The following is a 23,299-nucleotide window of genomic DNA, read 5'->3' on the forward strand; positions in this document are numbered from 1 at the left end:
ATGTTGTGGAGAGCGTGTTTACTGTGATAATTTGAGCACAAGTTGGGTAAATGAAAATGTCGAGACTGTGCACGCTATGGTTGTTCGGCGTGTGGTTTTAAGGATAGCTTTGTGATACATTGGCTCTATTAGAGTATCGCAGTGCTTGGAGTGTATATATATCTTTTTATCTGTTGGACCAAAGGGTAACTAGACAAACTCCTGATACTAAATATGATGGGATTGAGCACGCTGTGCATCCTGAGGGTGCCCTCTCAATATTTTGGGATGTTTCGAGTAACGAATTCGGAGAGGTAGTAGGGTCATTACATCCCTTGCCATTATGCAAGCACATATCACAACAGGAACAGGTGTGTTATAGGACACAACTTCTGGCAAACAAACCCAGTAGTTATGACTGCATAATTTGGTTAGAGTCCCAGCATGTCTGACCTACGTTCACTCAAATTATAGATACCTACAACGATAGGAACACGTGGTACCCCAAGAGTAAAAGGGTTAACGAAGGAAACTTGCTTAAAAAACCTCGCAGCTGGTATGCAACAGGATGGCTTGCTCAGGGTAAACACATTTATAAGAGTGTTTTGGAATTTTAGCTTGAGGAAACCACACATGGATTGATGATAACTATGTGTTTTGTTTTCTTTTTGTTGACAGTCTTTCAGTTTGAAGTGTCCAACACATGGTGCAGTGGCAAAGATAGAAAAGCCCTGATGAATCTGCGTAAAGCCTATAAGCAGAGAAACATGTTGGCATCTAACAGTGGTATGCATGAATAGCTACCTGTACTGTTTTTTAGTTTGACTGGATTCACTGATTGAAAGAATAAAATTGCTGCGAAGTGTGTGAATCCCTTCAATTTTAATATACACTTTCACCACTTAGTGAGGTGTGATACATTCTTGCACTTCACAGATTGCACCTTTTCACTTTTGTATTTCTTTTCTGTTGGACACATTTCTCTTCTTCTTCTGTTAAGAGCATAATGAACGCGAATGATGACAACAATGGACTTCACTGGTGAGTACCTATCAGTGGTCCACTTGGTGGTACGTCCATGAGGTGTCATTACGCCCGCTTCACCTTTTTTCACTAATTAAGGGGAGTGTTACTGGGACCGGATTTTAGGATCCCATTATTCTCTGAAATACTGTCAACAAAAACATGTGAGATTAGGTTTTAAATATAGTGCATATATGAATACTACATAATAGAGTATACCGAGTGTTATGTAGAAAACTACAAACCTCTAAGTAAGACTATATTGAGGAGATACCAGATATTTAGATCACTTTAGTCCTAGGACCCTGGTCTTTTTGTGGATTATTGATGTGAGTGGAGGGCCACCGGGGTTCTGTTTCCCTCTTTGCTCCATAGTATATGTACTGTTTCTTTAGTTGTCTGATCGGCAAAAGCCTTTCCCCTACCTTCATCATCAGTGACTTTCTGATGAGCACTACACTTTACTATAGCCAATCTCTTAGGGAGCGTCAAAGCAGACTAAAGCCTCAATATGAGGTGCCCATGCTGTATGTTGGTGCCAATGCGAAGTATGGAACCCTGTCTCTGCCCAGAGTCACCCAAAGTTATGTGCGACTCCAAAGGTATACTAGCTGTCAGTATAGATTTTGACAGCCAGTCACTCACTCAGTTTGCAAGCTTGTATTAAGGCAACAAGTTCAGCAGCTTGGGCCGATTGATAGGGAACTTGTGATGTCTCGACTACTGTACACAGCGTGGTGATAGCATACAGAGCAGTTGTAGTGACATCTGGTAATTTAAAACAAGAGCCATCGACATATAGTTTCCTTTGTGAGTCAGATAAGGGACTATCAGTCAAGTCTACCCGCTCTTTTGCCTCTTCTTCCGTCCGGAAGATACAGTCATGTTTATCAATCTCATCACGCTCAAAAGGGAGGGCCACTAACGTGGCTGGGTTCAGAGTGGTACATCTTTTGATTGTGATATGTTTGGCAAACAATGTTAATTTATAGCCAGTCAGACGTGCACTGGTGAGGTGCTGTGTCCTTGTCTTATTCAAAAGTGTATCCACAGCATGGAGTACCATGACTGTGAGATCAGTATCAATAACGAGTCCAGCTGATTATCTTATTGAGACTTCCACAGCCGCAACCGCTCTTAGACAACTCGGAAGGGCTTGTACGACAGGGTCAAGAACAGCAGAGAAATAAGCACACAGCCATTGCTTATCTCTCGATTTTTGTTATAAAATAGAAAGCGCGCAACCAGCCATCTCATGGACGTACAACACAAACAACTTGTTATAGTAAGGAGTGTCAAGTACTGGAGCTGATTAAAGCGCAGTTTTCAATTGCCCACAAGACTGCTGACATTCAGGCGTCCAAGGCCAGGGCTCATGCAGGTCTTTAGTGGTTAGTGCAAGCAAGGGTTTGATTAGTAAGGAGTAGTTATCTATCCACTGCCGTCAATAGGAAGTAATGCCTATAAAAGCACGCACATATGTCTGAGTCTGTGGGGTGGGCATTTTAACAATGGTACTGATGCACTCAGGGGTCAATCTCCTACTCTCCTTGGACAGCAGGTGACCTAAGTAGGTGTCCTCCTGTCAAAAATACTGAAACTTAGAAAGGGACACCTTATGTCCGTGTTGCGCCAAATGAAATAACAGTTCAACAGTACTATCTCTACAACCCCGCTCAGTATTAGAAGCAATAAGGAGGTCATCAACATACTGCACCAATATATTACCTGTGGGAAGCGAAAGGGAATCCAATTGACCTTTCAGGGCCTGACTATAAATGCTCGGACTCTCTGTATAACTCTGAGGAGCTCGACAGATCCTAAAGCTCCTACCAGCTAGAGTGAACCCAAACAGATATCTGCTATCTGGGTGAATAGGAATACTGAAGAACGCATTTTTCAAATCAATAACAGAAAAGAATGTAGCAGAAGGAGGAATCATGGTCAAAAAAGTTGTAATGTCAGGGACCAGTGGAAACTGGGTAACCACAATGTTATTAACTTTGTGCAAATCAATCACAAAACGATAAACATCTTCATGCTCATCAAGAGATCCTGAGGGTGTCTGTTTAAGAATTAGAAGAATAGGGATATTACAAATATTAGCTGTGGTCTCCTCAACCACTACTTTCTTAATCAAGTCCCATATAATTTGCAATAAAGCTCGCTCACCTGCCTGCTGTATTTTATACTGAGGTATATGAGGCAAAATAGCGCCGTCCTTGACCTGTATTGAGACCGGTAGTATCTGCAATAGTCCCACGTCTGTATCACCTGTCGCCCACTAAGTGGTTGGCACGTCTTTAAATTCAACAGGAAGGGCCGCATCTTTGGACAAAAACTGTTTAGGGTGCACTACATCTGGAACCATTGTCATTTAGACATAGCATGCAATTTCTTCAACAAATCCAAACCTATCCAATATTCACCACAATTTGATGTCAGCAGGAAAGGCGAATCCAAAGGAAAAGCAACAATGGTCAACGCAAGAGGTCTTGAAATGGGGCTTACAAACGGTATATCAGAAAAACCTACCGAAACAATATTCGACCACTTTGCACTACACATAGTCTCTCACATTGAAGTGCTCCTGCGTAGTTCGTGAGTCGCAGCACGCCCCTTTTCGTAGAGAACTGGGATGTCCCCAATGATGAAGCATGTCCACCGTGGGGCAACCCCGGTGAGTGAGGGGACACTAGAAAGAAATTTTTCTTTCTTGGCAGGTACCACTGATCAATCAGGTCAGTTACCGCGACATGAGCTATGTCCTAGCTATAAGACATTCCTGTCACCTCATCCATAACATAGTCATCATGGTGGTACTGTCCATCCCGAGGGTCATCAAAATAATTATTATCAGAACGACCCTGTGAGGGGCCATCGCTCTGAGCACTATCAGCCCGACCAGCTTCATGACCTCGTCCACGAGAAACACGTCGTCTAAGGACCGCCGCCTTCTGCAAAAGCACTGGGCACTCGCTACGCCAATGACCCTTCTCTCTACAATACGCACACTGATTCGGCCCCAGAGGCATCATATTCGGCAGCCTAGTAGTACGTGGAAGCTATGGGGCAGGACCACTACGTACTGTACCATTCCCTCTAAAAGCCTGCTGTAACACCTTCATCTTTAAATCCTTGTGCCTTTTCTCTGTCCTCTCTTTTTCCTCATTATCACTATGTTCATAATACTGTGCCATATTCAAAAACACAGAAGGGGAAGAGGTGGACCAAGTACTTTTAGAGGCTTTGCAATCGAGTCGCAATTTCAGTAAGCAAATTAGAAACAAATCTATTAACAAACAATCAAACACCTCCCTCAATAGACAAATCCTGCCCACTTTAATCCAAAAACGTACCTTCAAAAAGAGTGAAAAAATCTGAGCCACTATCACCTTTCTTTTGTCGGCAAGCCAATAATTTATCTCAATCTACCATTCTCAGCAGAATAAGGGAATGCATATAGGTAACAAAGCAGCCTGGCAAAGCCAACATTTCCGCCTGAGGCTTGTCACCTGGCTTTCTCTGCCGGTCCCATGCTTTAATTTGATCCCATGTACTTCCCGATTCCACAACATGTTCTTGCGCGTGCAGCTGCCTCCAAAGATCAACCGGAACCAGTTAACCAAAAAACATTTAAATATCAGAGAGGGTCATTATAGTGGAAGAAGCAGCTTCAGTCAATTCTTTATAATACGCACTAGCATTTTTTTCTAGGGTCAGGTAAATGAGTCTGAAGAGACAATGCTTCACTTCTTTTCCACGAAGTATAAACCCATTACTCCTGACACCTGGCAGCCACGGCCACTCGAGTACCGTTGCCGCGACCATCTGTTAATTCTGGTATCTCGGGTGATATATGGGATCAACCTCTCTTATAGTAAGTTGAGACCCTCACCTGGGCCTTTTCTCATGTAATCTTCCCCTATAAGCTATTATGGTTGCAACATTAGAAAACACCTGCCCTGGCCCGAATTCACTAATATACACCCGATCTCTAATATCATGTACAATATGAGGTGCTTCCGGTTTAAAACACTGTTGCCAAAGACCAATAAAGGGCATACTGTAGTATAAAAGGCTCAAAATGTCTCATAGTCGCCCAGATGTCCTCTACACTATGAAGGGGATTATGGGCCCAGTAGGCAGCCTGATTAGCTATTACCTGTTTCTTGTCATCTCTCACATCAGTTTGCACTAACGGTCCCATACGCTCCTCAAATTTCATCCAGTCCCTATTCTCAAATCCATGTACTGTGACCCCTACTTACCAATGTTGGGGGATGTAAAACCATAGTAGGAGAAGCAACAGACATCACAGGTACTAATATCGCCGATGGTTGAATCGCAAGAGAAAGAGCTGGTGAAAAGGACACTGAGACAATAGGTGTAGCAGGGGTACCAACAGTCATAGTTACCACAGATGGCCAAGAAACAGAAGGAAGAGGAGGAGGAGGAGCCAAAGTCATAGCCGTTGAAACAATAGTAGATACAGGGGCAGAAACAGTAGAGGCAACTGTAACGGGCGGGTGCGAGGGCACCAGAACAGTGGGATGTAGTCTTTGTGGGGCATATGGAGGCGGGGGTCGGGTGTCTAGTAATTCTTCCACAAAAATATCATCTTCTTCCTGAACAACATATGATTTATCAATTTGTAATCAAAACCTTCTATCTTCACATTCAGCACCATTATCTGGTTTCTCCCTATCGTAGGCAAACGCTCTCTGAGTTAATGTCTGCATTTTTCCTTTCTGAGCTTCCTTCTCTACCTTCAATCACTTCTGCCTAGCTGCTTTCTGCCATGTCCTAAGATATTAAAACATATACTGCCTACTCCGTCTCTTGAACAACTGTTCTTGTAAATACTCTTAAAAGTACCTGCCAACAGCCATTTTAACTCGGCATTGTCCCTCGTATATTTGTGCCATAATGTACTAAACACAATAGGGCCAAGACCATGCTTCACATACATATCAAAATTTGGAGGGCCTTCTGATGGCGTCGGCTGACTTTCTTCCAATCAAGCATCAGTAGAACAACAACAACAACACAAACAGAACCCCTTACTTAAACAAGGCATTATGAAAAAGAAAACAAGTTCACTATTTTATGCCTAGCAAAATAATTGCAAACTCTCCTTCGACCATACCAAATACAAACCAAAATGGTACCAAATGCACAAAGAACAAAACAAAGTCACCTGATATGTGCAGGTTAAACACAGTTATTCTCCACTGCCGACTCTTCAGGCCAAACGGGCAGATCCAAGGGTTTCGCCATTCAGGACTCCAGTCGGGATGACCACTGGGCGAGGCACTGTCTGGCGGGACAGAAGGGGCTGCTGCGAGTACCAGGAACTCTTCGTGCAGGGATCCCTGATCTGTCGGTCTGACCCGAAGAGGGTCTCGACTTCCCCACCGTCCATGGAGGTGGATGGATCACTCACCCGAAGGAGTTCCTGTTTGGCGCCACCTGAAGGAAGTCACCCAATTAGGGTCACCCGGGCCACTCACGACCACCTCTCAGCCTTTCCTACTAAATGAAGAGCCGGTCAGACAGTAGAGAATACAAACCAATAGTAGTTTATTCAAAGTACACTCAGAACAGAGGCCTTTCTGCCCCGTTGCTAGGAGTGCTGCATAGAGACTGACATCAACAAGCATAACAACACATTATGTACATTTTGAAATCAATGCAACTACGCCCGCCATGGAATTTTCCAGAGAGATGTAGCTGGAACGGAAATTACAAAGGAGTACGTTTTGATTCTGGAGCTGGGCACACACTATCTACCAGTCAAAGTCATTCTGCCCGTGCCCACTGCTAGACAAGTGGGAGAAGGCTTACATCTAAAAGGAAAGGTATGCGCCAATTAGAACAGTGCATTCATTAGTGTAGCAAAACTCAGCTCGGAAGAGACATAACTTAGAGAAGGCCGTTTCTCATAATAAATGAAAGATTGTTTTCAATCATGATACAAGATGGCACCTGAACACAAAATGGAACTGCAAATGTTAACTTACGTAAAACAATGCCAAAGCATGATTTTTTTTCCAACACTGAAGCGAATTATGATTCCTCCGACAAAGATGGGGTTGAGAGTGTGTCTCACAGTATGGGTGGGGGTGGTGATGAGTTGCTTCAGTCCGATGTCGGCAAGGTTCTCTAGCAGGGCAGTGAAGTTGAGGTAGCTGAGGTTGTCAAGGTGGGAATTCAGGTCTCCAAGCAGTACGTAGACTGTGGAGGTGAGGGCGTGGGGTGCGATGTAGTTTACGGTGGTGTATGTGATTGGGGAGGTTTGTAAGCAAGAGTTCCACATAGGGTTGTTCTGGGGTTGGGCTGGATCTAGAAATGGATGAGTTCCGTGTGGGGGCAAGGCGTTGTTCGAGATGGAGGTTGTCAGTTTGAGGGAGATTTTGGAGATGAAAGCGAGGCCTCCTCCAGGGTGGTTCGGGCAGTCTTTCCTCAGGGTCTTGCACCCGTTGGGGATGGCAGTTGCAATGCTGGGAGTGGATCTGGTGTTGGTCCATGTCTCTGTGAGGAAGGTGACATAGGGAGAGAGGGTGTTGAGGAGGTCCCAGATTTCTACTACATGTCTGTGAAGGGAGTGTACATTGAGGAGGATTGAGCTCAAGGGTTTGAGTGCCCTGGTGTCCGGAGGGTTGGCGGTAGCTGTCAGGGTCCGGAGGAGGGTGAAGATGCGGCAGCAGTGTCGGCAGGGGAGCAGGCTTTGGGCGTTGCTCAGCATCGAGAGCCGGCATTTGTTGTCTTGTCCAGGGTTGAGTGCGTGGAGAGTGCTGGAGTAGTATCAGCAGTTGGGAGGTCCAAGGTCCCTGGCACTGGTCGTGGTTGAGTCTCACACCGGAGCACGGAATGCCAGCAGCACGGCTGTGCAGCTGCTGCCATTAAATAGGGTCGGGGAGGGAAAGCAGCTGGGAGTTGTAGATAGGAACACGCAGGGGGGGCGTAGGGGAAGCAACAGCAGGAAATGGAGGCAAACAGGAAAAAAGGAAAACAGTGAAAAAGAGGAAAAAAGGCAAAATGACAGAAAAATGAAAAATAGAAAAGAGAGCAGACAGAAAAAAGGCTGGCCCAGCGGACCAGCAGAAGAGCAAGGCTCTTCCACTGAACTACCAGGGATGAGGTGCAGGCAGGAGCCTGCGGGTGGAGGAGGGCCTCGAACACCTACCTGAAACCTAAAAGGTGCAGGGGCAGAGCCTCAAGGATGGAGCTGCATGAGGGGAGTGACGTTTCCCTGACCAGGATAGACATGAGGAAAAGAAGAGACCCCCCTGCCCCCATGCAGATTTGTGGATTGGTGCATTCATATGAGCTGGGAGCGAAACACTGATGGGAAGCAAGAGGCTTCAATTGCACTTCAAGAGGTTGCTGTTTAATGCACTGATAGATCAAAGGAAAGGGTACATCTCAGAAATGGAGATGAGGCTGATAATGGAATTATAAAGAGTAGAGGTGAGAGCCTGGTATTAACATTTGGATGTAAATACCACTGAGGGATGACATCCAGGTATGAACTTTGGTCACTCCCATGTATTGTGTTGTGGGTCAATCATCTTTGGGATCATGCCTGCTGTGACAGATATCTTACATGAGGAATGAAGAAAGCGAGAAATGTCACCTTCAAAAGAAGCAGATCCTCAACATAAAACTTCAAATACTGAGACCTTAAATCACATTTGGTGTCTGGAAAAGGACTATAAAAAGGGATGGTTGAGTCCCCAAACATTTGTCATCAGTCAAGCAGGCAGACGTGCCGTGTGAGAAGGGGAAGCTCTGCAAGACTTCTGCCTGTGTCCAGAACTGGGGACCAAGGCCTTCTAGTTTCCCTGCTGGGTGAGGGGACATCAACCAGGTTGCCTGGAGCACCAGTGCCTGCCTGCTTGCCAAGACTAGTGTATATAAGTATATTTCTTAAATTGCCTCCACAGCATCCCCAAGCTACACCGATAGGAAGGAAACACTCAAAGCGGGGCAAGGGAGTCAGCAGCATGGTTCAGGTGGGTCCCAATACTATTTATTTTATTTATCCCACGGATGCAAACACAAAGACCTATGCGTTTTGGCCCAGGCCTTCAACAGGGTCATCTTGCAGTCGCCACTTGGTAGTTATAGTTAGGAACACGTTTCTGTAAAAAAGCCTTTTGACTTGCTTATATCCTCGGCACAGTTTGACGAATCTTCATGAATATTTCCAACAAAAAGTGATTCTTGTTGCTCATGTAAATTTCAAGGGTGATCAGTCTAGGGTTGAGAAAAAGGGGAGCCACAATAAGGTGTCTGGTGACACTTTAGACATGACAGCTGTCCAAACCGCTGGACAGAATTATGCCAAATTTGGCAGAAAGGTAGATTAGGTTAGGCAGATTACGTTTTCAGTTATTTTGTGTAAATCCGTTTAGTAGTTGTTGAGCAATTTCAGAGAATCAGGATAGTGATATCTGTGCACGTGGATATTTTCAATGTTTTGTAATTAATAATGAAAGTGTGTGCCAAAAGAATTGCTTTGATTGGCTGACCACAACTTGAGGAGGGAGTTGCAGCAGCCATTTTATCTAATTTGATTTGGTTGCCAGGGGCTCAAAATAAAACTGAAAAGAGCTATAAGAGGTCATAGTAGAGGTACCCTGACCCTGTGGGTGGAATATAGGGATGTTTGTGGGACCTCTTATGTGTACAACACCTTTAAAAATGTTTTTGTTTCCACAAAGAGAAATTCGTGAATACTTTGCGACCATCAGCACTCCCCCGTGTAAAGCTGTGATGAATTTGCGAAGATCAGAGAAAATAAAAAAAATAAAAAATAAACCATATGCTCACTCAGAAACTAATGCACTTACTCCCAGACACACTCATTCACTCACACACCCACTGACAGATCCACTCAGACACTCATGCACCCACTCACAGAACCACTTATAGACTCACAAACTCACACACAGGTCGTCAGGTACTCATGCACCCACTCACAGACCCACTTAGAGACCCACTTATTGACTCAAACACCCACTCAGAGACCCACTCACACACTTATGCACCCACTAACAGACCCACAGAGAGACATGTGCACCCACTCCCACACCTACTCAACGATTTATGCATCCACTCACAGACCCACTTTGACACTCATGCGCCCACTCCTAGTCCCAGTAAGACACTCATGCACCCACTCACAGACCCACTCGGACAGTTACTCACCCACTCAAAAAAACCCTCATACACTCACACGCCCACTCACAGACCCACTCAGACACTCATGCACCCACTGCAAGACCCATTCAGACATTTACATACACACCCACTGACCCACTCAGACACTCATGCACCCAATTTCAGACCCACTCAGATACTCAAACACCCAATGAGACTCTCATGCTCTCATTCTCACACTTATTCTCAAAGGTTACAGGGACGTTATAGTTAGCAAATAACATTTAAAATCCCTTAGAAATTCACTGCCAAAACCAAAAGTTCGAGGGACATAATAGTAAGGAAATAGAATTAAAAAAAATTAAATTCACTGAAAAAACAAACCCACATACAAAAATCTGTGAGATTCAGCTGTTATATTTATGGGAGCTAACTATAACTTACGCCCCCCCCGATGCACTGCTTATGACATCACTTAATACATCACTCATGACATGGTCAATGACATCATTGATGATATCTTAAATGACATCACTGAGACATCATGCTCTGACGGTATGCAATGTTTACAACGAAATTTTTACAACGCACTACCATTACAACGCAGGTATTACCACGCATACCATTACAACGCATTGCGCTGGGGGGTGCTCTAGGATAGGGAATACGTTTAATTTTCTATCCAACACCTTCCCTAGTGTCCACGGGGACTGGAGTTGGAATAGAAAATTATACTTACCACTATCCAGCACCTCTAAACGCTATGCGTTGTAATGGTATGCGTGGTAAAAACCGCATTGTAAAGGTATGCGTGGTAAAAGTATGCGTTGTAACGTCATACATCCTGCTCTGACTGTAAGTGTTTTGTGTTTCTGAGACTTAAAGTATGTACTCAACTCCAGCATAAGTTAAATGATTTAATTATTGTTTTTTGACTTGCCTATATGTTTGCTGCCATTTGATGAATTTTCATCAAATGTTTGAAAATAAAATGCACCATTGATTCTTGTTGTGCTTGGCAAGTTTTGGGGTGATCCATTAAGTGGGAGCCAAGATAAAAAGTGTTTTTCTAATGTTAATTCCCAAACCGCTGGACATACTTACACAACATTTGGTAGAAAGGTAGTTCTTGGTCTAGAAAGAGTGCTCTTGGTTATTGGTTGTAAATTTATTCAGTAGTTTTGGAGTGATCAAAAGAAATCCAAATGTGTATATCTTGAGGTGCAAACCTTCCCGATCTCGTGCTGAAATCTGTTTGGTGGCCAACACTTTAACCGGGAAGTGTTGGCAGCCATATTGGGACATGGCTTCAGCCGAGTTCCACCAAAAGTGTTTTAAAAAAAGAAAAGGGGTCCGTTTGGGAATAGCCTGACCCCTTAGCTCTGGTAATGGGTTCCCAGAAGGACTATAACATTAGGAGGAGTGAAAAGTGATGAAAAGGTGACACATGCTCTGTGTTAAAATACTGTTCTCACTCACAAAATTGTGACATGCTTCATCTTTGGGCTTTCTCACAACACACCCCTGCACAGACCGATGCCTGGGGTTGAGCAAATGAGAGGGGAAGAAAATACACACATGAAAAATAAATTATATCTCAATATGCTTTGGGATCACCAAAAGAAAAGTGCAGTAAAGGTATAAAACTAGTTCAGTGGTGTCTCTGTGCAACAATTTTTTCCTACACCCACCATCTAGGTCTAAAAACATGAATGATGGTGGTAATAGGAGAAATTTTAAGAGTCCCTTTCCCACTCCTTACTTCCAAAGTGTTGACATGTTTCACCCAAGCTAAAAGTGCCCACAATTTTGGGTCACACCAGCATTCTTCAGGACCAATCGGATCCCAGGTATAGTGTTTACCATCTGTACCACGCAGGTTATATTTGGAATCTGTAATTTTCAAGCGGAGGGTATCCCTGAGTAAGGCACATTCGGTTTATCGAGTTTCAATAAAAGCAATGCTTAAAATGGTAAATTAATGGGAGAAACCCCCTGTTGTCAAACTTTCCTCAAGGGTGGTATTCTGCCTCAGACTGTTTCCAAAACTCACCCAGAAGGACCCCATGAGGGCCAAAAAGCACTTGAAAAAAACAATTGCCCACAAAAATGTGTCAGAGCAAAGAGTCCGAGGCAAAAATAAAATACAAATAAGAACAGGCTTCCTGATCCATGGAGGCATTTTTTTTTAAGGAGGAGGTTGCCCGGGGTTTGCTTCCTAAGGCTCATTGCGCCCCGGAGTCGAACACCTCCCCAAGGCTTTATTTGTTAAAAAGGAGGGGGTGCATGGTGCCCCCTCCAAGGGCTCTGCCCATCTTCCCAGGGCTAATTTAGCATTGATGAGGGCTGCAGGAACCCCAGAGCCCTCTGGACCACAACCTCCCTGGGGGTAAAACACACTTAATGGGGGCCCTGCAAACCCAACACCCCTCTGCCACAGGGACCACAACCTCTTGGGCCAAATAATTATTTTTACAAATTGAAGAGGTGCTGCACAGCCCTTCTCCTTGGCCACTTAGGGGACCTACACCTCATGGGGCCAGCCCTGAACAGTAAAGGAGGGTAGCTGCACAGCCCCCCTCCTGGAGCCACACATGGCCTTGGGAACAACCACCCCCTGGGGGTGGCTCCTGCTATGTTCCAGACATAGCTGTTTGCTTTAGCTTGGCGGGAGCTGTGAAATCTCCTGCCAAGCTAAAGCAAACACACTAGTTCCAGCAGGTGGGAGTTAAGTATTCCTGCCCGCTGGAAGCAGAGGTTTTATCTCTTTCCCTGCCTGCAGATATGCAGGCATGGAAAGAGATGCAGCGATTCCTGCATGGAGGGAGCTGCCTTTCCAGCAGCTCCCTACGTGCATCAGCAATGCTGGCTGCCGCAGGATGAGGGGGATTGGCTGGGACTGCTGGGTCCTTGACGCTTCACCCATTGCCCTGGGGAAGACGATGAGCAGAATGAGGCTGAATAAAAAGCAGTAAGAGGCAAAATAAAGAGCAGAAACAAGAAGTGAGAGGCAGAATAAAGGAGAGTAATGATCAGAGAGAGGTAAAATAAAGGTTAAAAACAAGCAGAAAGAGACAACATAGAGGTCAGAAATGAGCAGAAAGAGGCCAAAAAAGGTGGGAAAGTAGTGGGTAAAGGCAGAATAAAGGTCAGATATGAGCAGAAAGAGACATAATACAAGTCAACAATGAGCAGAAAGAGGCAAGATAAATGTGAGAAACAAGCAGAAAGAGACGGAATTAAAGTCAGAAACAAGCAGAAAGAAGCAGAATAAAGGCCAGAAACGAGCAGGAAGAGGCAAAATAAAGGTGATGAACGAGCAGCAAGATGCCGATCAAAGGTCATTAACAAGCAGTGAGAGGCAGAACAAAGGCCAGAAGGGTGCAGAATGTGGCAGAATAAAGGTCAGAAACTAGCAGAAAAAAGCAAAATAGAGGTCAGAAACCAGCAGAAAGCGGCAAAATAAAGGTGAGAAATGAGCAGCAAGAGGCTAAATAAAAGTCTGCAATGATCAAAAAGAGGCATAATAGAGATCAGAGAATAGCAGAAACAGGCAAAATAGAGGTAAAAAACAAGCTGTTAGTGGCAGAATAGAGGTTAAGAATGAGCAGCAAGAGGCAGAATAAAGCTTAGAAAGGAGCAGAAATAGGTAGAATATAGGTCAGGACTGAGCGGAAAGAGGCAAAATAGGCAAAAAGAGTAGAGCCACTGAGAGACTCCCACACACACACACCCACAGACCCACTTACACACTCATGCACCCACTCACAGACCCACTCAGAGACTCAGACACCCACTCACAGACCAACTCAGGCACTCACCCACCCACTCACAAATCCACTCAGAGGCTCTAGCACGCTCTCACAGACTCACTCAGGCACAAATCCACCCACTCTCAGTCCATTGCGGGTGCATAAGTTCTAGTTAGCTCAGATAACTATACCCGCTGAATATATAGAAAGATTCATAGCCAAAAATGTGCTAGCGTTCAAGAAATGTATTTGTAAACTGCAAGGGAGAATTGAGAAGCCAGTCCAACGTTCTGAGCTGCCAGAAAAACAAGTCGAGCAGAAAGCCCTAATCTTGTAGTACAGCTCCAACGAGAGCGATACATGTTTCTGCACTTCTCCCAGTCCACAGTCAATCACCCACATTAGAATTATGTTGTTTAACTGTAGATCAGGGAAATAGTAATGGGATAGGAAAGACAACAGTGACATTTGATAGCAGCACTTTGAATTAACACTCTGTTTTGCACTGATGTTTACTGAGTGTATATTTAAAGACAACATTAATGCCATTAGTACCTCCTCACCATATAGAACAATGTATCATTTGTTTTAGGAATGAGAAAGCTTGCTTTTCATAAATTGCAGCAGAAAAGTCTTCAAAATTATATAGTTCATGGTGAGACTACTTAATAATTTCCCTAACACCTATCAGTACCTTATTTATAATACATCCAATAAATATAACAGAAGTCTTTGAGTGTGAAAGGAATCCTATCTATTTGTTCACATAGATAAAATTCATAAAAAGTGCAAAAAATAAAATATGTCAGCAAATTCGCTCTTAACCAGTTCTTCACACTATTACAATTCACAGGAAAACATGATTAATTCAATAGTATACTTGTCTGTGACTGATTTCTGTGTTCAGCTTACTTCAACAAGCCAAACAATCTCCAAGTTCTCCAGGGGCTCTGATATCAACAGGACCTGGCAACAGCAACATAGTTCCCTAATTGCCTATCAAGAACACTTTGAAACTTGAGGGCACTTATGATCAATGAATTCTAGGTGCCATTTCTAACAATGTTAGAGAGCAGTGTTCTAAAGGAAAATGTAGTTTGTATTCAGGTACAAGTGCATAATGCTTCCTCCAGAGGGACAAAGTCATTTGTGGAGATGTGCCTATACTCCAAGACTACTACCACCATTTCCTTTCATAGAAAAAACTCAGCGTGAGTCGATTTGGAGTACTGCACTCACACACCCATCGAGCATTGATGGAATGTAAGCAACCACACATTATAAAAGCCTCTCACCAACACTGCCCTTAAAATATATGGAATGGCCCATTAAAGCTGATTTACATGCTTTCCATGTAGTAAACCATACCACAATGCCATTACCAGAAAGTCAATCCAGTAGCCAATATAACTACTCCAACCTTGAAGAATTTACCATCATTATCTTTGGAGAGACTCTACTTATTCATGTGGGCCTTGGCTTTACCTGCCCAACCCAAATAGACAATCCTAGACTGTGATATGCCTACTTTTGACAATACATAGAAATTGCATGGACAATGCACATAAGCAGTCAGAGGTTATAGGATGGAAGTATCCTCAAAATGGTAACTGATGTGCACTCCTGCAATGAAAGTCCCAACAGTACTGATATCTGGATCCCTAATGCTGATATTTGTAGATGTATGCAAACAAGGCTCATGCATGTGCACCATGACTTAGGCCTGTCTCACATATTGATGTCATGTTGGACCAGAAGGGGTTACCATATCACTACCTTCATACTGATGAAAGACTACTGCCTTTACCAGGAGTGAATCAGCACGAGGGCAATGGTAGCAGCATACCGTGTAGTGATCAGTAGTTGTGAACAACTCTTAAACCTGTACAAAAGGGGGTGGTAATGGACGGAGCATCTAAACCAATCAAACACTCACACCCAGTCAAAAGATCTGGGTTTAATCTCAACTCTTAAACCTGAGCACAGAGGAGTGGGCACTTCAAAAGGAATCAGACTTTCAACATAAACTTCAAAGACTCAGACCCTAAATCACATTTGGTGTCTGGAAATTTATAATAAGAAAAGGAGATTTAGACCCCGAAAATTGTTAACTATCAAGCAGCCAGTTGGACTTTGAGAGGAGGAGAAACTTTGCATGGTTTCTGCCTGTGACCAAGACTGGGGTGTTAGGTCCGCTAGCCTACCTGCTGGGTGAGGGGACATCAGACGTGGAATCCAAGACCACCTACCCTGGAGCACCAGTGCCTGCCTGCTTGCCAAGACCAGTGTCCCCAGTGAGTGCGTTGCTGGATCTGAGGTCTGGCGGGACGAAACAAAGACAAGCTGCCAGAAGAAGCTGTAAAGAAACTCCGGTCTTTGAGAGTGCATAATCATGTGTAAAGCACTCAGGAATCATCGAGTGCAGCCTGCCTGGGCCGCATGTAGTGAACTCACCTGAACCACCAATTGCAGCTCCTGTGCCTATAGAGGGAGCACGCTCAGGGACTGTGGATGTTCCAATCCTGTAGGTGTGGGTAACACTGAATTCCGGGTATTCGGTCCCAGGGAAACTTACTTGCGACATAATGCTACAGTGCTGGAACATTTTTTACTTTAAAATAGAGTGGACTCTTGAGACCCAGACTACTAGTGGGACATACCTTGGATGTTGCTGTAGGAAAGGGCCTCTTTGGACATGGTTACCCCCCACTTTTTGCTTGATACCCGGTGTGACTTCGAACTGTACGTGCACTGGGTCCCTGCTAACTAGATAACCAGTGCCAGATTTCTTTCCCAAGACTATACTACAATTGGCACCACTTCAGTCCCCTCTGTAAGTCCATGGTCAATGGTACCCCTGTTACCTTTGGCTTTAGTACTCCAGAAGTTCCTCAAGGGTTGCAGCATGCAGTGTGATCTACATCTTCAAGGCATTCGTGAATTGACCTTGCAAGTGTAAATTAATTTACTCCTGCTTAATCTTAACACTCAGTAACATAACATTACAGAGAAAGGGTGAGATGTATAAAGCTTTTTTTGTGGTTGCAAATGGCAAATGAGCACGGAAGGGGTTAAACAAAAAAGCTTTTACAAGCAGGCATTGATCCGCAGACAAAAAAATCAAACTTAAACATTTCATTTTCGTTTTTGAAATCCATCCCAATTTCCTTTAAAGAAAACGGGCTGCAATTAAAAAAAATTGCTTTATTAAAAAGTAAACACATGCATGGTGGTCTACCGATTACTTGGGGGTCACAAAATGAGACCTACCTCATTTGTATTCATGAGGTAGGTGAATTTTCGACCCACTCGGAATAGCAATTTAAAAAAGAAAACTCAAATATTGTATAACAAACAACAGCCTGTTAGCAGCCTCTTAGACCCACGTGGCACAAGGGTAACACCCTGTCATTTCATGCAACCTGAAGCCGGCTTGGTCAAGGGTATAAATGGGCATCAGACCCCAGTGGTCTGAGTCCATACTGCAGCCATCATGTGTGGACTTTTTTTATTGCCTTTTATAGCCTGACCCAAGGCAATACCACACTGGCAAGGAGGAGTTTTGGTTACAAACATGATCTGGGGTGGCTCTCCTCATGTCCAGACCTGGGCGGAATAAACACTCCCTGCTTGATTGTTGATGAATGGGGCAGAATATCCTGGCCTGTGAAGATTGTGGATTCTGAATGAGGTTTAGCCTAGCCAGCTAAGAGAGACTGTAGCATGACTGCACCCCTGCTTCCAGCCCCACTACACCACACCCCTAATATACACCAGTGATGCAGCTCTGCAAACGGCCAAAGAGCGCCTCTCACCATGACAGTGTCATCTAACAGTGAGTTGCTGCGACTGGAGACGATAGTGAACTTAAATGAAAAACACAAAAAGAAACCCTCTTACCACCCACCGGCACATTGCACAAGCCTGAAATCAGCAGGGAGACAGAATCCTCAGTGAGGATAGCCCTGTCTCAAACACAGTGCACCATGAGCAAGTAAGAACCAGTTAAGAGACAATGGCCCAAGTAAAGTGATGAATGCACTTAGAAACCAGTGCCAAGATACAGACACAAGAGCAACACCATCATGCAGTGAGTGTCAATCATTGCACTATTCACCCTTCAAGGGTCCCCATATTTGTAACAAGCTTTGCACTAAACAATCACGGTAGTTCTTTATAACCAAGCTAATAAACATGAGCAAGACCCTAACCAAAGTGTGGCCACATGTCCCTGACTGCTACACCCACTGTTAGAAATTGGATTTCTGGTTGGCTAGGGCGTGCGCCTAAGCCAGGCAGAGTCCACCACTCTACGCTGAAGATAACCCCTGCTCACCCCCTTGATAGCTTGGCACGAGCAGTCAGGCTTATCCCAGAGACAATGTGTAAAGCATTTACACAACACACACACACACAGCAGTGACACACTAGGCACACCACAAAAGAAACTCCACACAAGGTTATATAAAAAAATAGCCTTTATATTATCCAAAAACACATTAGAATCATAATCACAAATGTACACTGCGCCGCCTGGCACTAGGCAATACTTCACAGGGGATTATATACATGACAGTGCCAATCGGGCCGCTGTCAGAACCATTAGAAAGCAGAAGTAGTAAATATAAAACAACGAGCAACTACTGGTAAAATACTGTACTCAGCATCATCACATTAGGCATAAACACTTTATGCATCGCATTAGTCATAAACACATTATGCATCGCATTAGGTATAAACACATTATGCATCACATTAGGGCCTTGCACCCTACCAGCACCTCAGGTGCTCACAGGCCAACTGGCCTTCCTCTGAAGGCCCTTCTGGGACTTCCCCGTAATGCCCTGTGTCAAAAATAGTCAGGGCGCTAAGCTGCCCAACAGGCCAGCACCAAAAATGAGGGGCTAGGATGCAACCCACCCTGGTCTCTCTTGAGATCCAAAATACTGCCCCCTCAAGGTTGCAGCTCCCTGCAGTCGGGTGGTGCAGCTGTGAACCAAGTAGGCACCAACAGAATGCCTTGGGAGCCCCTCTCACCAGGGCTCTGCTCGTATGGAAAATCGGCAACACAGGGACTTCTCAGCCCCCTTTCTGGGGCTTCTCTTAGGGGGCAGAAAGAAAAGCCCCCTTTGTTGTAGCTGCCCACAACCTTGGGGTGCAGCTTTGCCATATCAGCGCTGGCACCAATAGTGCCTGGGGAGCCCTGTTCACCGGGCTCCTCCTGGTGCAATCAATCACCCTCCCCTGGGGCCTGTCTCCTCTGGCTGAGGTCGGGCCAACTCGGGCCAGTTGGAATTCATGTCTCCTTCTAGCCACCTCAAAAGGCACCTACAGTACCCAGCATGGGCCCCACTCACTGGGGCCTTCTCAAACTCCTTCCGGGATGCAGCCGAACTTTGGCAGGGAGCCTGCGATGCTCTTATCTCCTTCTCCTTCATCAGCAACAGACTTGGCAAAATGAGGGTCTCTCTCCGGCCACGGGAGCCCCATCTATACACAGGCACAAGCTCGCCTGACTTCCTGCTGACTCGTGGACTATTGGCTTCTCCTGCCGGCCCCGCCTCAGGTCAGGTTCCTTGCCTGGCTTCGCCTGACTTCCTGCTCGCTCGGACCGAGAGGAGCTGGAGCCCTCCTCCCCAGGGCTCGGCAATATTCAGCAAAGTGCAGAGCTGCAGCGTTTGTCACGTACTCTGGTCGGTCAAAGTTGGAGCCCACCTTCTAGGGCTGTCCGCAGCACATGGGGCTCTCCAACCATGGCGCAACGGCGTCGTCTGTGCTGCAAGGTGATTGCCCCCTCTTTGGTCTCCTGGCACATAGATAAAGTAGAATCCCACTCCAAGTTCTCAGAGGGAAAGAGCTGGGCACAGGCAGGCCAGCACATAGGGACCCTCAGGAAGGAGCAGCTGGGTCCCATGGCCGTTCCTCCTTGCCCAGCAGTCCTCCCAGCCCCAAACAGGTACAAGTAAGCACCCAAGCACACAGACATGGGGTCACAGCCCAACATTTATATCATGCTTTGTCTTTGTTTTGCTCTGGCACAGGACTTGGGGAACCAGTCCCAACTGGTTCTGGGGGTACTACTGAAGCACTTTCTATACAGTGTTTACACCCTCCTTTGTCAGGTTAGGCTCTGGTCCCAGACACACAACAGGGGGCAGAGACAGCACTGAACAAGGCAGGGACAGACCTATTCAGGGTCAGGGGCTATTCCTCCCACTACTATAAATGCAGATCTGTCTATTCAGCCTAGCGCTGACTCATCCTGCCCCTCTGGAGCCACACACCTTACCAGCCCCTGTCACTCCGGAGCCAGACATGCAATACATATCAGGCAGGCAAAGACACATAGCACACAGACAGGCCAACTTCTAAAAGTGGCATTTCTTAAATAGTGATAATAAATCTGCGCACACCATTATGCAGCGTTTATTATTATTATTCCAAACATACCAAATTTGACCACGCTGCTCCTCTCATATCAGGAATTACCACTGAAACACTTTTCAGGGAATCCACTATGCAATCCTATGAGAGGGAAACCTCACAGCAGTGAGAAACCAAAATCGCTGTTTCTCACTACCTGGACATGTCACACAGTTAAGGTACATGTCCTACCTTTTACCTACAATGCACCCTGCCCATAGGGCTAGCTAGTGCCTACCTTAGGGGTGACTGACATGTAGTAAAAGGGGGGGTCACAGACGGGGCACCCACTTTATGTGCCATGTCGCAGCGGCAGTAAACTGTGCGCACAGGCCCTGCAATGGCAGAGGTCTGAGACAGGAGTGAAAGGCTACTTTGGTGAGTGGCACAATCAGCGCTGCAACCCCACCAGCAGCATTTAATTTACTGGCCCTGGGTATCTGAGATACCACTTTACAAGGCACTGACAGGCAAATTAAATACGCCAGACAGGTGTAGACCAACCTTACCATGTTTACCACAGAGAGCACACACATTTTACACTGGGCAGCAGTGCTAAAGTGCCCAGAGTCCTAAAACCACCAACACCAGGTCAGAAAAAATACTAGGAGGAAGGCAAAAAGTTCAGGGATGACCCTACAAAAAGGGCCAAGTCCAACACCTACACAAAGTGAACTGATCGTACCTTCCTTCAGGGGAAGCTAACCACCATTCAGTGAGCTAGCTGACTCGGCTACAGCGTTGCCCCACTTGAATACCTGGCTCAGGAGGTTGACCAACTGCTTCTGAGCTACTTGTGAAATAGATGCTATGGTGAAGACATCCCTACTCTTATACCTTTCTTGGGAGGTGGTGTTCAAGCTCTTGGAGAACCTCACAAACAAGGGCACTGAAAATGATTACGATATAACCATGGCTGTACTCAGTGCAGATTGTTGACCCCAAATTAGCTAAATAGAAGGATGGAGCCATAATTAATAGCTTCTATGCAAGGCTTAATGAGATGGCCAGCAGGTCTACCTAAGATGATCCACAAAAATAAGTCTGCACACATGTAATCCAGGTATGTAGTTCTACGGTTCTCTGTCACATAATATTGCATAAGCCGGGTCGGATGCTCTAGGACATACTGGTGCTCACCCACGCTCATCAACTGTCCAACAGCTGGGCCAAACAAAGAATGGCCTCAAGCCAGACCCTGAGCCACCACAGAAGATTAAGCAAGAAGTTGTAGACTCCATCCACAAATCAAGACCATAATGGCTATTAGCAAGTTTCCGCCTACTCAAAAACTGTTGCATTAAACTGGGGAGAGGTGTTGGCCTAACGGCTAGGGCGGTCGTCCTCGAATCTGAGGAGTTGGGTTCGAGTCTCAGCAACAACGCAGAACATCCTGTGATTTTGGGCAAATCACTTAATCTCCCTGTGCCTAACGAAAAAAATGAACATGTCCTCTTGTAAGGCAACTGGTGCTATGTAAAGTGCTCTGATGCCCGATTTGGGTCAAGTTCGAGCTATATAAAAATCTGTAAAAAAAAAAAAAAATTGCAGTTGAGATTCAGACTCCTTAAACCAGTGCCCAGCACAAGAAAAAAAAACTATTCGAAATGTGGGAAACTCAATCCCTTTGAGCAAGCATGCAGAAAAGAGACTCTAAATAGGCAGTTCTCAAGCCCACTAGCTGCAATGTTGCCAGAACATGTTGTCACAATAGATGGCATGTAGCCGGTAGCCACGCACCGCTGTGATGCTAGTGTGCACTAAACAGATGGAGCAAAAGAAGGTGTATTCCTGATAGCATACAAGAAAAAATGTTTAAAAAGGGTCACTCAAACTTATCAATGAGGTAGACATTGCAGATTTGGACGTCTCTCCATTGACTGACATGGTGACTCCATGACCGTGATGGAATATCCTCAGTGTCAAGCGCTCTGAGCATGCTCAAAGCTTTGTCTTGGAGCATTTTGAGAACTAAAATGTATGCAGTTCGCTCTTACACCAGGACACCTAAAGTGACAGTGTGTCTCTTTCCCAGAGAAACCAGAGCAAAATTCTATGTCACCACAAACATGGGAAGAGGTGTGGTGCACTGCGGCCAGGGAGACTGACACCGGACGCTGGGGCTCATGGTTCGATCCCGGCACTGGTGGCAGGTCAGCTCAGCACCATGTGACTCTGGGCAATAGCTTGCTTAATCTCCCAAACAGCCCCCAGCGCTGGGATGCCTCCGGGTAGCTGTGCATTTTACAAATACTGGATATACATGGGAGGTACCCTGCTGAATTGTCAAACCGCAGAGAAATTGAGCTGACCAAGTACACGACTGCTAGATATAGCTGCTTCTTATAAGACATCTAACACCTTTTCACTGGCTTCAGTGCCTCAAATAGGTTAAGCTACACATTGGCAAAACAATCAAACACATCGCCTTGTAAGACCAGTGAGTGAAGTTCAACCTGTGATCATTGGGGGAATAGGAGATTGAACAGATGGAAGCATTCAACGTCACAGAGAAAGTGTTTGGTCGAACACCCTGTGTGTCTTGTTTGGTAATCGCACCCAAACCAAAGCAGTCAATCAATCAATCAATAGAATTTGTATAGCGCGCTACTCACCCGTTAGGGTCTCAAGGCGCTGAGGGGGTGGGGGGTCGCTATTGCTCGAACAGCCAGGTCTTGAGTTGTTTCCTGAAGGAGAGATAGTCCAGGGTCAGCCGTAGGTGATTGGGGAAGGAGTTCCATGTCTTGGCTGCCAGGTAGGAGAAGGATCTTCCTCCGATGGTGGATTTGCGGATTCGTGGGATGGAGGCGAGGGCGAGGCTGGCGGAACGGAGCTGGCGGGTGGGTGTGTAGAATGTGAGTCGGCTGTTGAGGTACTTCGGGCCCGTGTCGTGGAGAGCCTTGTGTGCGTGGGTGAGGAGTCTGAACGTGGTCCTCTTGTTGACGGGGAGCCAG

Source organism: Lissotriton helveticus, chromosome 6, assembly GCF_964261635.1.
Source record: "Lissotriton helveticus chromosome 6, aLisHel1.1, whole genome shotgun sequence".
Classification (NCBI taxonomy): domain Eukaryota; kingdom Metazoa; phylum Chordata; class Amphibia; order Caudata; family Salamandridae; genus Lissotriton; species Lissotriton helveticus.